Source organism: Pan troglodytes, chromosome 2 (assembly GCF_028858775.2).
Source record: "Pan troglodytes isolate AG18354 chromosome 2, NHGRI_mPanTro3-v2.0_pri, whole genome shotgun sequence".
Lineage (NCBI taxonomy): Eukaryota > Metazoa > Chordata > Mammalia > Primates > Hominidae > Pan > Pan troglodytes.
The window spans coordinates 145,052,478-145,065,977 of record NC_086015.1 but is presented as its reverse complement, the minus strand read 5'-3'; the positions used below and the strand labels follow the sequence as shown (position 1 = coordinate 145,065,977).

Genomic DNA, 13,500 nt, shown 5'->3' with positions numbered 1-13,500 from the left:
AAACAGACTCTTGTTTTGTTTTGTTTTGTTTTGAATGTCCAAGGAAAGATAAGCACATTCTACGTCTTGAAAGAGATCATCCTTTACCTAGGTTAAGATGAGGGGTAATTAGAGCATTTAGTGGTTGGACTTAGGTTTTCACGTGCCACCTAAGTCCTATGTGGAGCTAGATCAGACAACTCAATCTCTCTAACATGTGGGTTATACAAAATGAGAAAGAACAGGAAATGCTCATATATATTTTGGATCTTGCCACTGGCTGAGCAGGAAGCTGCAAGAGAGATAACAGATGATTAAGGCCTCTCCCCAGGCTCCTTTTGGGAAAGCAGCTTTTGGGAAAACACGTGTAGAAAATGAGAGACAAGTACAACTGAAATGCTTCAACCACGCTTTGTCCGTGTCTGCTGTGTTTACAAAGCATTCTGAAATAACCAAATGAAGTTGCTCCACATCCAGAAAAGTCCTGGTGATTGTACAGTGGCCTGGTGTTAAGCACAGCTTTTTTTTTTTTTCCTAAATCTGTAGCCCTGAGAATAAATCCATTTGTATTTCCTTTTCTTGGGGAAGGAAATGTTCTGGTGCTCAACAGGATGTCCTGATCCTCTCCGTGTAGGCTTTGGTGCTAGCTCCAGTGTCCCGGGTTGAGGGCAGGCACACCTAAAGTAAAGGTAGAAAGTGAGAGAGGAAGTGAAAAAGGGAGGCCAAGTTGGAAAACTCGAGAAAGACAATAGCAGGCCTGGGGACTCAATTTGGAAAATGATAGGAAGTAAAATGTCCTTTGATTTTCACCAGGATTAAACTCAAAATCACAGTAAATGTTTTAACAGGAGTCTTATACATAGTGCTGAGGGAGGAAATGGCAGTACAGTACAAAGGTGGGATGTTATTTCTATGACAAATGAAAGTTGGCCACCAAGAAACTCAAATCCTAGCTTCAGCCTGCATCTTGGCCTCGTGTTGTGTTCTGTGGGACATTCCCCAAGAGTATGGCTTCTGAGCTGACACAGCCACTTGCTGCCTGTGGCCTTTGGGGATGGACTGTCTCCAACAGGCTGGTACTAGCAGAGATTAACTTCCTTTTGTGGTTCCCAGATTTACATGTAGAACTGATCCTCAAACTGTTACTTTGGAAGTTAGAACAAAGTGTTGACTTGCCAAGTCTTTGTAAAGGGGGCTTAGTTATATGATGCCCTTCAGGCACTTTGGGCTTCTTAGATGTGCCAGTCTTCTAAAGTGAATGTGTTTTGATTTCTGGGGTTAACTTCAGGGTTAGAAGGCGGGTGCACACACCAAACAAAAGGCTTGTTGTCTTCATCATTTTTTTTCCAGGGACCCAGGAAATAAAGGGGTCTTCTTTTCATAGCAGTAGTCTGTCAGTCTTTTCTGGCAGGAATTGAGATTCTGAGGAAGCAGTTAATATGTCTGGTGCAATAAATGTGACTTGGAAATTTGGCTGTCTCTTAACTATCCCCACCTCCTCTCCAGGCTCAGCATTTCCTTCAACACTGGGGTCAATGCTTAGGATAGGGTTGGTTTGACTCTATCCTGCCACTGCCTTGGCCTTAGTTTCCAGGTTTATAGTAACTGGTGTCTGCCTTACCTTCCTGTTCCTGGCTGACCCCTGCTGTGTTCCTAAGTCCCTGGTAATTACAGTCCCCTCCCAGTTTCTCAGTGAGGCGGTTGTTCTCTGTCCCCTCCGGTAACTAGATTCGCCTGACCTGGAGTCCAAAACTCCTATGCCTGAGTCATTCCCATATATCTCAGATGTCCTTGGCATAGAATCACTTGTCCACTCGCCTAACAAAGTATAAGAGTGTTCATATTTTCACTTAGGGCATAGATTTTAACTTTGCCTTAATTTTTTAAAGTTTTTAATAAGCAGAAAAATTCACACCTGAATTATTAATTTGTTGAATGCCCTGAATCTCACTGAAAATAACTTAATTGTTAACATTGAATTGCATCAGCTGACAGGAACACAAAAAAGATGGGCTAAATAAACTGTACTATCACCTAACACCTCGTAACATAAGCAAAAGGAAACTTATTATCAATGTCATATGAACAACAAGTGCAAACATTCAATGTGTGAACCTGCTGTAACAACCATTCTGGTCAAGGCTCCTGTTTTAGTTTTCATGAGATCAAAAGCTTAGGAATTCAGAATTGTGGTCATCCCCACTGAGTCAATTTTGGTAATTTATATGGACCAGACTTTCGTTATACAGCATCTGTAGCTGCAAAGTGATAGTTTGTTCTTGGTAAACTCTCCATCTTTCACATTATGTGGGGTTTATCTCCTCCTTGAACTCTTGGTAGAACCTTGCCTTATGGACCATGTGGACTTGTTTTCTTTTTTGAAGGTAGATCTTTGACTATTTCTTATATTACTATTGATAAGTTCAGGCTTTCTGTTCCTTGAGTCAACTTTGGTAATTTATATTTCTTTAGAAAGCCATTCTCCATGGTCTGGATTTTCAAATTCATTGGAATAAAGCTGCACATAGCACTTAAAAAATTTGAAATCTCTGCATTCTGTTTTCCTCTCTGATGTTATTGTGTCTTTTTTCTTTCTTTCTTTTTTTTTTTTCTGGTTCATACTTGCCAAAGGCTTTCTATGTTTTGAGCTTGTTAAAACATCAAATTATTGTGTTGGGTTTTCTATTTCATATTATCTGTTTTATCTTTATTAATTCCTTCCTTCTACCTTCTCTGGTTTATTTGTTATTTTCTAGTTTCTAGAGTTGAAAGCTAAGTTCACTCATTTTCAATCTTTCTTGCTTTTTAACATCTGGATTTAACATTATAATTTTCTTCCTGATAAACAATTTTGTTATTTCTCAGAGTTTGAGATGCTTTGTCCTCCTTGTCACTGATTTCTAAATAATCCTACTGCCCAACCCTGTGGGAAAATTACCCCCACTGATACAAGACTTTACCATGTGACTTACTTTAGCCAATAAAACGTAAGTGGAAGTGCAGCCCACAATCTGAATCACAGTGTGATTCCATCATCTTTCTTTTCTTTCTACCACAAGACCAGCAGTGTCCCACACAGGGCTGTTTCTTCAGCCTGCACACCAGACTGCAGATAACAAGGAGAGTGACAGCTGACCTGGGATGGTGATGGAGCGAGGGAGAAATAAATCTCTTGTAATCTCCTGATACAGTCTTAAATTCTCCAGTATGCATTTCTAAAGAGTTAAATATCTTCCTATATAGCCAAAATAACATTTTCACATCTAACAAAATTAACATTTATTTCTTTTTTTATTTTTTTTTGAGACGGAGTCTTGCTCTGTTGCTCAGGCTGGAGTGCAGTGGCACGATCTCAGCTCACTGCAACCTCTGCCTCCAGGGTTCAAGCGATTCTCTTGTCTCAGCCTCTCAAGTAGCTGGGACTACAGGCTTGTGCCACCATGCCCGGCTAATTTTTTGTATTTTTAGTAGAGATGGGGTTTCACCGTGTTAGCCAGGATGGTCTCAATCTCCTGACCTTGTGATTCCTCCGCCTTGGCCTCCCAAAGTGCTGGGATTACAGGCGTGAGCCACCATGCCCAGCCCAATTTCTTAATATTATCTAATACTTAATACATACTCAAATTTCTTCATTTGGCTTCCAAATGTCCTTTATAGCTGGTTTGTACAGATCATGAACTAACCCAGAACCACATATTCTATTTAATTATTATTATTATTTAACTGTCTTATTACACTGATTTTTTTAAGAGACCAGGCCTCCATCATATAGTTATGTTTTTCATCTCCTATGACCAGAAAGTGACCCAAGTGGTATAACTTTGGTACAGCATCAGTAACCAGTTTCCCATTCTTAGAGCTTTAAGATCAACTGATAATCCTTGCCTGAATTGATAATTTCCTTAGGTACTACAAATGATTCTTTCAGTGGAAAGTAACGGTATAAATGTAAATGTAACCTACAAATGTATAAATGTAGAGTTTTCCCCTGTCATCTGGGATCATTTTCGTTTCTGCAGTAGAGTTGCTACTGGAAAGGCAGGATAAGTGCCTACTTCTCCCTCGTTATCCACTTTCAAAGTAAACAGTTGTTTCAAATGGTGACACACAAGCTTTTTCCCTGGCTTTCTCTTACTGTCATAGACTCTGGATTTTTGGAAATTTGATGTGTTTCAATCAACTACAATCATTTTTCTTTTTTGATGTTCAAAGTCTTTCTTACGATATCCCTAATGATTTTTTTTTTCTTTTTTAGCTGGAGTGCAGTTGCGCGATCTTGGCTCACTGCAACCTCCAACTCCCTGGTTCAAGCAATTCTCTCGCCTCAGCCTCCCGAGTAGCTGGGATTACAGGCACGTGCCACCATGCCCAGCTAATTTTTGTATTTTTAGTAGAAGGGTTTTACCAGATTGGCCAGGATGGTCTCGACTTCCTGACCTCGTGATCTGCCCACCTCGGCCTCCCAAAGTGCTGGGATTACAGGTGTGAGCCACTGTGTCCGTTCCCCAATGAAATTATTAATCCTAGTAGAATTCTTCACATGGGGAAACAAAAGCACAGGAACCAAAATCACTGGACTCAGTAAGTCCCTAGAAATGATTAAAAGGGGAGAAAACATAAGACAGATAGGTAGGATGACAGCCACAGTCTGCCTGAGAGCGGCACAGTACATCACTGTGTACAACAGAAATCTGATTTGTCCCTTCTTGTGGCAATCCAAAGAACAGGGGGCCACAGGCAATGTTAGCTCTTAGAAAGAATCACCCCAAAATCATCATTGCTCACTTAAACAGCCAAACTGCTTCACCAGCTCATGCCCCTTCAAGCCAACACACTGTGTAGGTGAGATAAAGAACTAGTTGCACACCTTCAGTGATTAACAATCTATTTGGTGCCAGGCTGTGGTGGCACACACCTGTAGTTCCAGCTACTCAGGAGGCTGAGGCAGGAGGATCACTTCAGCTCAGAGGAGTTTGAGACCAGTCTGGGCAACACAATGAGACATTGTCTCTAAAAAATAAAAATAACCCATTTGGGAATAGTCATTGAGTTAACAAATATTTACTGCTAAGATGATGGGACAATAGTGCTAGGAATGATGGCTTATGCCTGTAATCCCAGCACCAAAGAGGCCAAGGCGGGTGGATCTTTTGAGCTCAGAAATTCGAGACCAGGCCGGACATGGTGGCTTATGCCTGTAATCCCAGCACTTTGGGAGGCTGAGGCAGGCTGATCACTTGAGGTCAGGAGTTTGAGACCAGCCTGGCCAACATGGTGAAACCCCATCTCTACTAAAAATACAAAAATTAGCCGAGCGTGGTGGCGCGTGCCTGTAGTCCCAGCTACCCCAAAGGCTGAGGCAGGAGAATCACTTGAACCCTGGAGGCAGAGGTTACAGTGAGCCGAGATTGCACCGTTGTGCCCTGGCCTGGGCAACAGAACGAGATTCCGTCTCAAAAAAAAAAAAAAAAAAGGGTTGGGTGCAGTGGCTCATGCCTGTAATCTCAGCACTTTGGGAGGCTGAGGCAGGTGGATAACCTGAGGTCGGGGGTTCGAGACCAGCCTGACCAACATGGAGAAACCCCGTCTCTACTAAAAATACAAAAATTAGCTGGGCATGGTGGCACATGCCTGTAATCCCAGCTACTCGGGAAGCTGAGGCAGGAGAACTGCTTGAACCCGGGAGGTGGAAGTTGTGGTGAGCTGAAATCAGGCCATTGCACTCCAGCCTGGGCAACAAGAGCGAAACTCCATCTCAAAAAAAAAAAAAAAAAAAAAAAAGAGAGAGAAAAGAAAAGAAATTCGAGACCAGCCTGGCCAACATGGTGAAACCCCATCTCTACAAAAAATTCAAAAGTTAGCCGGGTGTGGTGGCATGTGCCTGTGGTCCCAGCTACTTGGTAGCCTGAGGTGGGAGCATCACTTGCGTCCAGGAGATGGAGGTTGCAGTGGGCCAAGATTGGGCCACTGCACTCCAGCCTGGGTGACAGAGTGAGATCTTGTCTAAAAAAAAAGAAAAAAAAAAAGATAATTTGACAATAAATATTAACTATCAAGCGATCAGCACTACTGAGACTCTAAAGAGGAAGGAAGCCCTTCTAGCTGTAGAGGTCTTGGGAGTTACATTGAAAGAGATGGGGTTGGAGTAAGGCCTTGAGGACTGGGTGGTAGTTTATTATATGAAGATGGGGTTGGGAGGGTGGTACCCAGCCCATGGGACAGGGAGTACTAGCAGGAGAGGACAGAGAGTTTTATATAGGATTATAGGAATATAAACTTCGGTGTTTTATGGCCAGGTTTTATGTGCCTTTGAATTCCTGGCTAAACATTTAGATGGGATGTTGTAAGTAATAGAGAACTACAGTGGGTGTTTTCAGTATAAGGCGGAGGGAATGATGGCCAGGCTCTTGAATGTAAGTTGTAAGGATCAGGCTCAGAAATCAACTCCCCTCTCCTAAGTTATTGATAACTAATACAGAAGAATCATTGAGAAAATCTAAAGTGAAAAAAAACCACCTACAGGGCAGTTTGCTTGCATTTGCGTTAGATGTGCACGTCTAAAATTTTACACACAGAATATACCTGGAAGAACACAGGAGCCACTGGTGGCTATGGCTGCCTCCCAGTGGAGAAACTGGGTGCCATTTACTCCAAATCACTGGTTACAGTGATTCTGTGACAAAATTAGCTAGATGAGGAAGCAGTATTTAATTTCATTTTGGTTTGGTTTAGTTTTTAATCACAAGAGAGGATGGGTGTTGTACAAGAGCATAGGACGTGACGTCAGAGGGTGCTTATGACCCAGCCTCTGCTGCCTTTCTATGACTATGTGTGACTATGTGACCTTAGGAGAGACAGCATCCTCTAAGACTCAACTCCCTCATCTGTAAAACAAGGACAAGAAAACATCCTTTACAGGGTTTTGATGAGAACCTATGTGAAGATGATATAAAGCACCATGTGGACCAGGCACAGTGGCTCACGCCTGTAATCCCAACACTTTGGGAGGCTGAGGCGGGCAGATCATTTGAGGTCAAGAGATCGAGACCAGCCTGGCTAGCATGGTGAAACCACATCTCTACTAAAAATACAAAAATTAGCCAGGTGTAGTGGTGGGTGCCTGTAATCCCAGCTACTGAGGCAGAAGAATTGCTTGAACCTGGGAGGTGGAGGTTGCAGTGAGCCGAGATCATGCCATTGCACTCCAGCCTGGGCAACAAGAGTGAAACTCCGTAAAAAAAAAAAAAAAAAAAAAAAAAAAGGCAGCATGTAAGTGAAACTTTGAAAACAATTTTTTATTTTTATTTTCATAGAGACAGCGTCTCACTACGTTGCCCAGGCTGGTCTCAAACTCCTGGGCTCAAGTGATCCTCCTCCTCAGTCTCCCAAAGTGCTGGGATTATAGATGCAAGCCGCTGTGCCCTGCAGAAACTTTTAAAAAATGATTACGTCAAAAATGTTTCATGTTCTGAAAATGCCTTGAGCTCTGTAGATTCAGTTCCAAGTTTTAAATGGGGACATGCAGCGCCGGTGAGGTTAACAGGCAGACCTGGCAGGTGCAGCCACTGCTCAGCAGAGTTCCTCGGCAGGCCAGGCGTGGATGGAAACTCCAAATTTCCATCACAAGGCATCAGATTTCCCCTCTCTAAGACCAAGTAACTAAGCAATTTTTACAAATTATGCACAGGATGAAGCTTTCTGAGAGGCTGGGGTGTGCTGGTTTTATCCAGCCATGGGGAACAGAAGAATCACCTGCCTCCTTCCCCAGCCCGACCCTTTGCCCAGCATCAGGCCCCTGGCACAGTCATATTTCAGAGGAAGGTCTGGTGAGCTCTTGAGTTTCTGGTGTGAGGTTTGAGAGGGATTTGTGGAGTGTCACTTCTGGAAAGCAAACTGTAATACAGAGCACTAACTTAATTGTTGTTCCTAGGGTTTTCTGTGTAGACATCTTACCACAGACAGCGTTAACAGAAGCAGTTGATTCTCAGGGCACTGTTCTGGAAATGGTGTAAAAGAATGGATAATTCCTCATTTTGCCATTCATAGACAAGTCTCTGTTAGGCAATAGGAAAAGTCTGTGCAATTGTATCAACTGTAATCTGGAAAGTAGCCACACCCTCCTTCCAGAACTTCCCTCTTCACACACAAAGCTTTTTCCTTTTGAAAATGAAATTTGTATTCTATTTATAGGAAGAAATGTGTGTTTCTTTCTCAAACTATTGTCTAAGATTACATCAGTTTCACATTACATCCAAGCTGACCACTTTCTTCTGAGTGGCAACATAAATTTACATGGACCCAGTGAATTTTGCCAGTGCATCATGTCCTAGAATAAGGGCAAAGCTAATAAATTGCCTTCATTTATCCAAGAGCAACGCCAGATTGAAGGCACACACAAAGGAAAATTAATACGTGAAGGAAGAAGACAGAAACAAAGGAGAAGCCAGGCACAGTGACTCACGCCTGTAATCCAAGCACTTTGGGAGGCTGAGGTGGGTCGATGATTTGAGGTCGGGAGTTCAAGACCAGCGTGGCCAACATGGTGAAACCCCGTCTCTACTAAAAATACAAAAAATTAGGGCCGGGTGCGGTGGCACATGCCTGTAATCCTAGCACTTTGGGAGGCCAAGGTGGGCGGGTCACAAGGTCAGGAGATGGAGAATACCCTGGCCAACACCGTGAAACCCCGTCTCTACTAAAAATACAAAAAAATTGAGCCAGGCCTGGTGGCGGGCGCCTGTAGTCCCAGCTACTTGGGAGGCTGAGGCAGGAGAATGGCATGAACCCGGGAGGCAGAGCTTGCAGTGAGCCGAGATAGTGCCACTGCACTCCAGCCTGGGCGACAGAGCGAGACTCCATCTAAACAAACAAACAAAAAAATTAGGCGGGCGTGGTGGTACGTGCCTGTAATCTCAGCTACTTGGGGAGCTGAGGCAGGAGAATTGCTTGAACCTGGAAGGTGGAGGTTGCAGTGAGCTGAGATTGCACCACTGCACTCCAGCCTGGATGACAGAGTGAGACTCTGTCTCAAAACAAAAAACAACAACAACAACAACAAACAACAACAACAACAACAAAAAACAAAGGAGAAACCAGCGTGCTTTTAGTACAATGTTAGGAAATTATTTAACATAGCCATTTCGACATGCTAAATATTTTGCAGGTAGAGACGGTCCCTGACAATGGTTCACCTTTAAGATGGCGTGAAAGTGATATACGTTCAGTAGAAAGCAGTATGATACTCTTTTGACAAGCTGGGCCAGTCCCTGTCAGCCACACCATAAACTGTGTTGCTCAGCTGCAGGTAATGTAAGAATGTTGATTGCGTTTAAGGTAGGCTAGGCTAAGCTACAATGTTCTGCATGTTAGGTGTATTAAGTGCATTTTCGACTTAGGATATTTTCAACTTACCATGTGTTTATTGGAACATAACCCCATCATAAGTTGAGGAGCATCTGTATTTCAGTATTTAACACAACAACCTTATGAGATAAGTGTTATTCTTATCCCTATTTTAAACCAAGGAAACCTCAAACACAATGGTTAAATAACTTGGTTAAGGTCATGCACTAAAACCTATTCTCCATAAGGACACTTCTTCCCCAGACACCCTTTCAAATGGGGACTTTCTTCTCTCCCCTACTCATCTTGGACCACTGGCCTGGAGGTGAAGGAGGTATACTCATTTCTCCCAACTGCTGCTTCAAGACCACCATTCCTCTCTTCTTCAAAGCTTTCAGCTTTGAAGCTGTCATCTGAATATTTACTAAATATTCAGCTTTGTTGAATCAACTGTAGACTCGGGTCACTGCTCTGAATTCCTTGAAGAGTTCCATTCCCTGTCACTTCAGATTCTTGGTGACTTCACAAACAGTCTTTCCAAATGCCCCGCCTGCCAGTGCCTTGACCACCTCACCTCCAACAATGTTGTCATTCTACCCCGGACCTGTGCCGGAGGCCAGCTCATTGCTCACCAAATCTGTTTCCTCTCCTTTCCGGGCAGGCTACATATGCACTTCTCCTTTGTAACAATGGCTTCATGACTGAGTTCTGGACAAAGGGATTTGCAGTCCTCTGCTTGCTCTCTCATTATTTGCTAGCCAGATGGAGAGGATGCAATGGAGTGTTACAAGGCCCTGGAACAGCGCTGTCTGGTAGAAATGGAAGCCAAGTCACATATGTGATTTTAAATTTTCAAGTAGCTATATTAAAAAATGCAAAAAGAAACAGGTGTGGCTGGGCGCGGTGGCTCACACCAGTAATCCCAGCACTTTGGGAGGCAGAGGCGGGCAGATCACTTGAGGTCATGAGTTCGAGACTAGCCTGACCAACATGGGAAAACCCTGTCTCTACTAAAAATACAAAAATTAGCCGGGCGTGGTGGTGCATGCCTGTAATCCCAGCTACTCAGAAACAGACAGGAGAAAAACTTGAACCTGGGAGGCGGAGGCTGCAGTGAGCTGAGATCGCACCACTGCACTCCAGGGTGGGCAACAGAATGAGATCCTGTCTCAAAAACAAAAACAAAAACAAAAAACAGGTAAAATTAATTTTAATAGTACATTTTATTTAATCCAGCATATTAAAAATATCATTTCAACATGTTATCAATATAAAAATTATAAGTGAGGTATTTTGTATCTTTTTTCATATTAAGTCTTTGAAATCTAGTGTGTAATTTACACTTAACAGCACCTATCAATTCAAATGTTAAGTTTACGTCAAAAATACTTGATCTGGGCTGGTCATGGTGGCTGACACCTGTAATATCAACTCTTTGGCAGGCCAAGGAGGATCACTTAAGGCCAAGAGTTCAAGACCAGCCTGAGCAACATAGTGAGACCCCCCATCTCCACAAAAATAAATTTAAAAAATTAGCTGGGGATGGTGATGTGAGCCTGTACTCCTAACTACTCGGGAGGCTGAGATGGGAGGATCACTTGAGCCCAGGAGTTGGAGCTGCGGTGAGTTGTAATTGCGCCACTGTACTCCAGCCCAGGTCACAGAGCGAGACCCCATGTCTTTAAAAAAATCACAACAAAAAATTGATCTGTATTTAATTTTTTTATAGTAAAGTGAAAGCAAGTTTATTAACAGAGAAACGAAAGAATAGCTACTCCATAGGCAGAACAGCCAATCTGTATTTAACTTCATAAAGTAGTTGCACATATCCAAATTGTTCCAAACATACTTTCAAAATATTAAATTAAATTTTTTTTGGAGATGGAGTCTCACTCTGTCGCCCAGGCTTGAGTGCAATGGCACGGTCTCAGCTCACTGCAACCTCCACCTCCCAGGTTCAATTGATTCTCCTGCCTCAGCCTCCTCAGTAGCTGGGATTACAGGTGTGTGCCACCATGCCTGGCTCATTTTATTGTATTTTTAGTAGAGACGATGTTTCACCATGTTGGCCAGGCTGGTCTCAAACTCCTGACCTCGTGACCCACCCACCTCGGCCTCCCAAAGTGCCGGGATTACAGGCATGAGCCACCGTGCCCGGCCAAAATTTAAATTTTTAAAATGAAAAATTCAGTTTCTTAGTTGCACAAGTCACATTTCCAATGTTTAGTAACCACATGTAGCTGGTGGCTACCGTATTAAACAATGCAGTCCAAGCCACCATGGAAAGAGCCCAGGACCCTGAATGACTGGGCTGACCCTGAGCAACCCCACCAACAAGCCTTGGGTTGCGATTTGAACAAGAAATAAACTTTTGTGTGCTGAGCCACTAAGAATGAGGGATTGTTTGTTATAGCAATTAGCTTGAACCAGTACACAACCTTGACTATCACCCTCCATGGTCAGACATTGTTATTACCAATAGCTCTGCCTCCTCCATAACCTCTATTCAATCCTCCTTCTCTCCTGGCCTGCTATATTTTCAGCTCCTTTCTTCTAATACTGCAATTGTAGTCATGTGTCGGCCCCACCCTCCTCCTTGCCCGTCAGCCCTCAACATCCACTTTCTACTTCCTTCGTACACCCTCAATTCCTTGGCCCTGCCTCATTTGACTGTGTCTCCTAGCAAAACCACAGCTGCGGCGGAGCTTTTCTACCTGTACTCAGCTGAATGTGGACACACAGAACCATGCTACTTGCCTCATTTAACTAGCAAACATGTTGAATTCCTTTTATATAGGAATTCATGGCTAATTCAAGTCAAATTAGCAAGGAAAAGATTCAAAGCACCTTGATCAAGAAAGGTTAACTGGATGGAAAAGGAATCACCATCAGGCCTTTCTTTAGTACTGCTGGAAATCCTCCTCCATTTCCATTCTAGAATGCCGTTTCCCAATTTCTCTTCTCTTCAACCCTTCCCTCCTCCTCCCCCTCCCACTTCTCCTTATCAGCTTCTGCCTAAGCTGCCTGTTTCTAACAAGATATCAGCAATCAAAAGAGCCACTCGAGGCCGGGCATGGTGGCTCACGTCTGTAATCCCAGCACTTTGGGAGGCCGAGGTGGGCGGATCACTTGAGGTCAGGAATTCAAGACCAGCTTGGCCAACATGGTGAAACTCTGTCTGTACTAAAAATACAAAAATTAGCCAGGCGTTTTGGCACATGACTGTAATCCCAGCTACTCGGGAGGCTGAGGCAGGAGAATCGCTTGAACCTGAGAGGCAGAGGTTGCAGTGAGCCGAGATCACGCCATTGCACTCCAGCCTGGGCAACAAGAGCGAAATTCTGTCTCAAAAAAACCCACAAAAATTAGCTGGGCATGGTGGCGGGTGCCTTAGTCCCAGCTACACAGGAGGCTGAGGCAGGAGAATCGTTTGAACCCGGGAGGCAGAGGTTGCAGTGAGCTGAGATCACATCACTGCACTCCAGCCTGGGTGACAGACTGAGACTCCATCTCAAAAAATAAAATAAAATATAATAAAATAAATAAAAATTTAAAAATATTATATATAGGCTGAGTGCGGTGGCTCACACCTGTAATCCCAGCACTTTGGGAGGCTGAGGCGGGCGGATCACTTGAGGTCAGGAGTTCGAGACCAGCCTGGCCAACATGGTGAAACCCTGTCTCTACTAAAAACACAAAAATTAGCCGGGCGTGGTGGCATGCGCCTATAGTCCCAGCTACTCGGGAGGCTGAGGCATTAGAATTGCTTGAACCTGGGAGGCGGAGGTTGCAATGAGTTGAGATCGTGCCACTGCACTCCAGCCTGGTGAAAGAGCAAGACTCTGCCTCAAAAAAAAAAAAAAAAAAAAAAAGTACTTATTGTATATACCAATCTTATAACTACATATTAATCTGTAGAGATATTTCTATGAAGATATGTATTCTTTCAGGCTCTTTGCTCCTTTGGAATCATATCATTAAATATCATTTTGTAATTTTTTTAAATTGTAGAGTAAACATTCCAGTCTACTAAACATTCTTTAATAACATTCCTATAAGGAAGTACAGAGATTTACTTAACTGGTTCCTTATTGTGGCCGTCTGGGTTGTTTCCAGGTTTTCCATATTATAAACAATACTGTGGTGCATATTCTTGTGTCTATTGTCTGATTATTTCCT

General features: G+C 43.3%; 1 long non-coding RNA gene across 1 annotated transcript; it reads right to left on the bottom strand.

Moving 5' to 3' along the window:
• Window positions 1–220: 220 nt before the first annotated feature.
• Window positions 221–9,978, bottom strand: LOC107970511 (uncharacterized). The gene is made up of 3 exons (XR_001713107.4): window positions 9,896–9,978; window positions 2,952–3,115; window positions 221–657 (listed from the first exon to the last, which is right to left on the bottom strand). It is a non-coding gene; the product is annotated as an uncharacterized LOC107970511 (long non-coding RNA).
• Window positions 9,979–13,500: the final 3,522 nt, after the last annotated feature.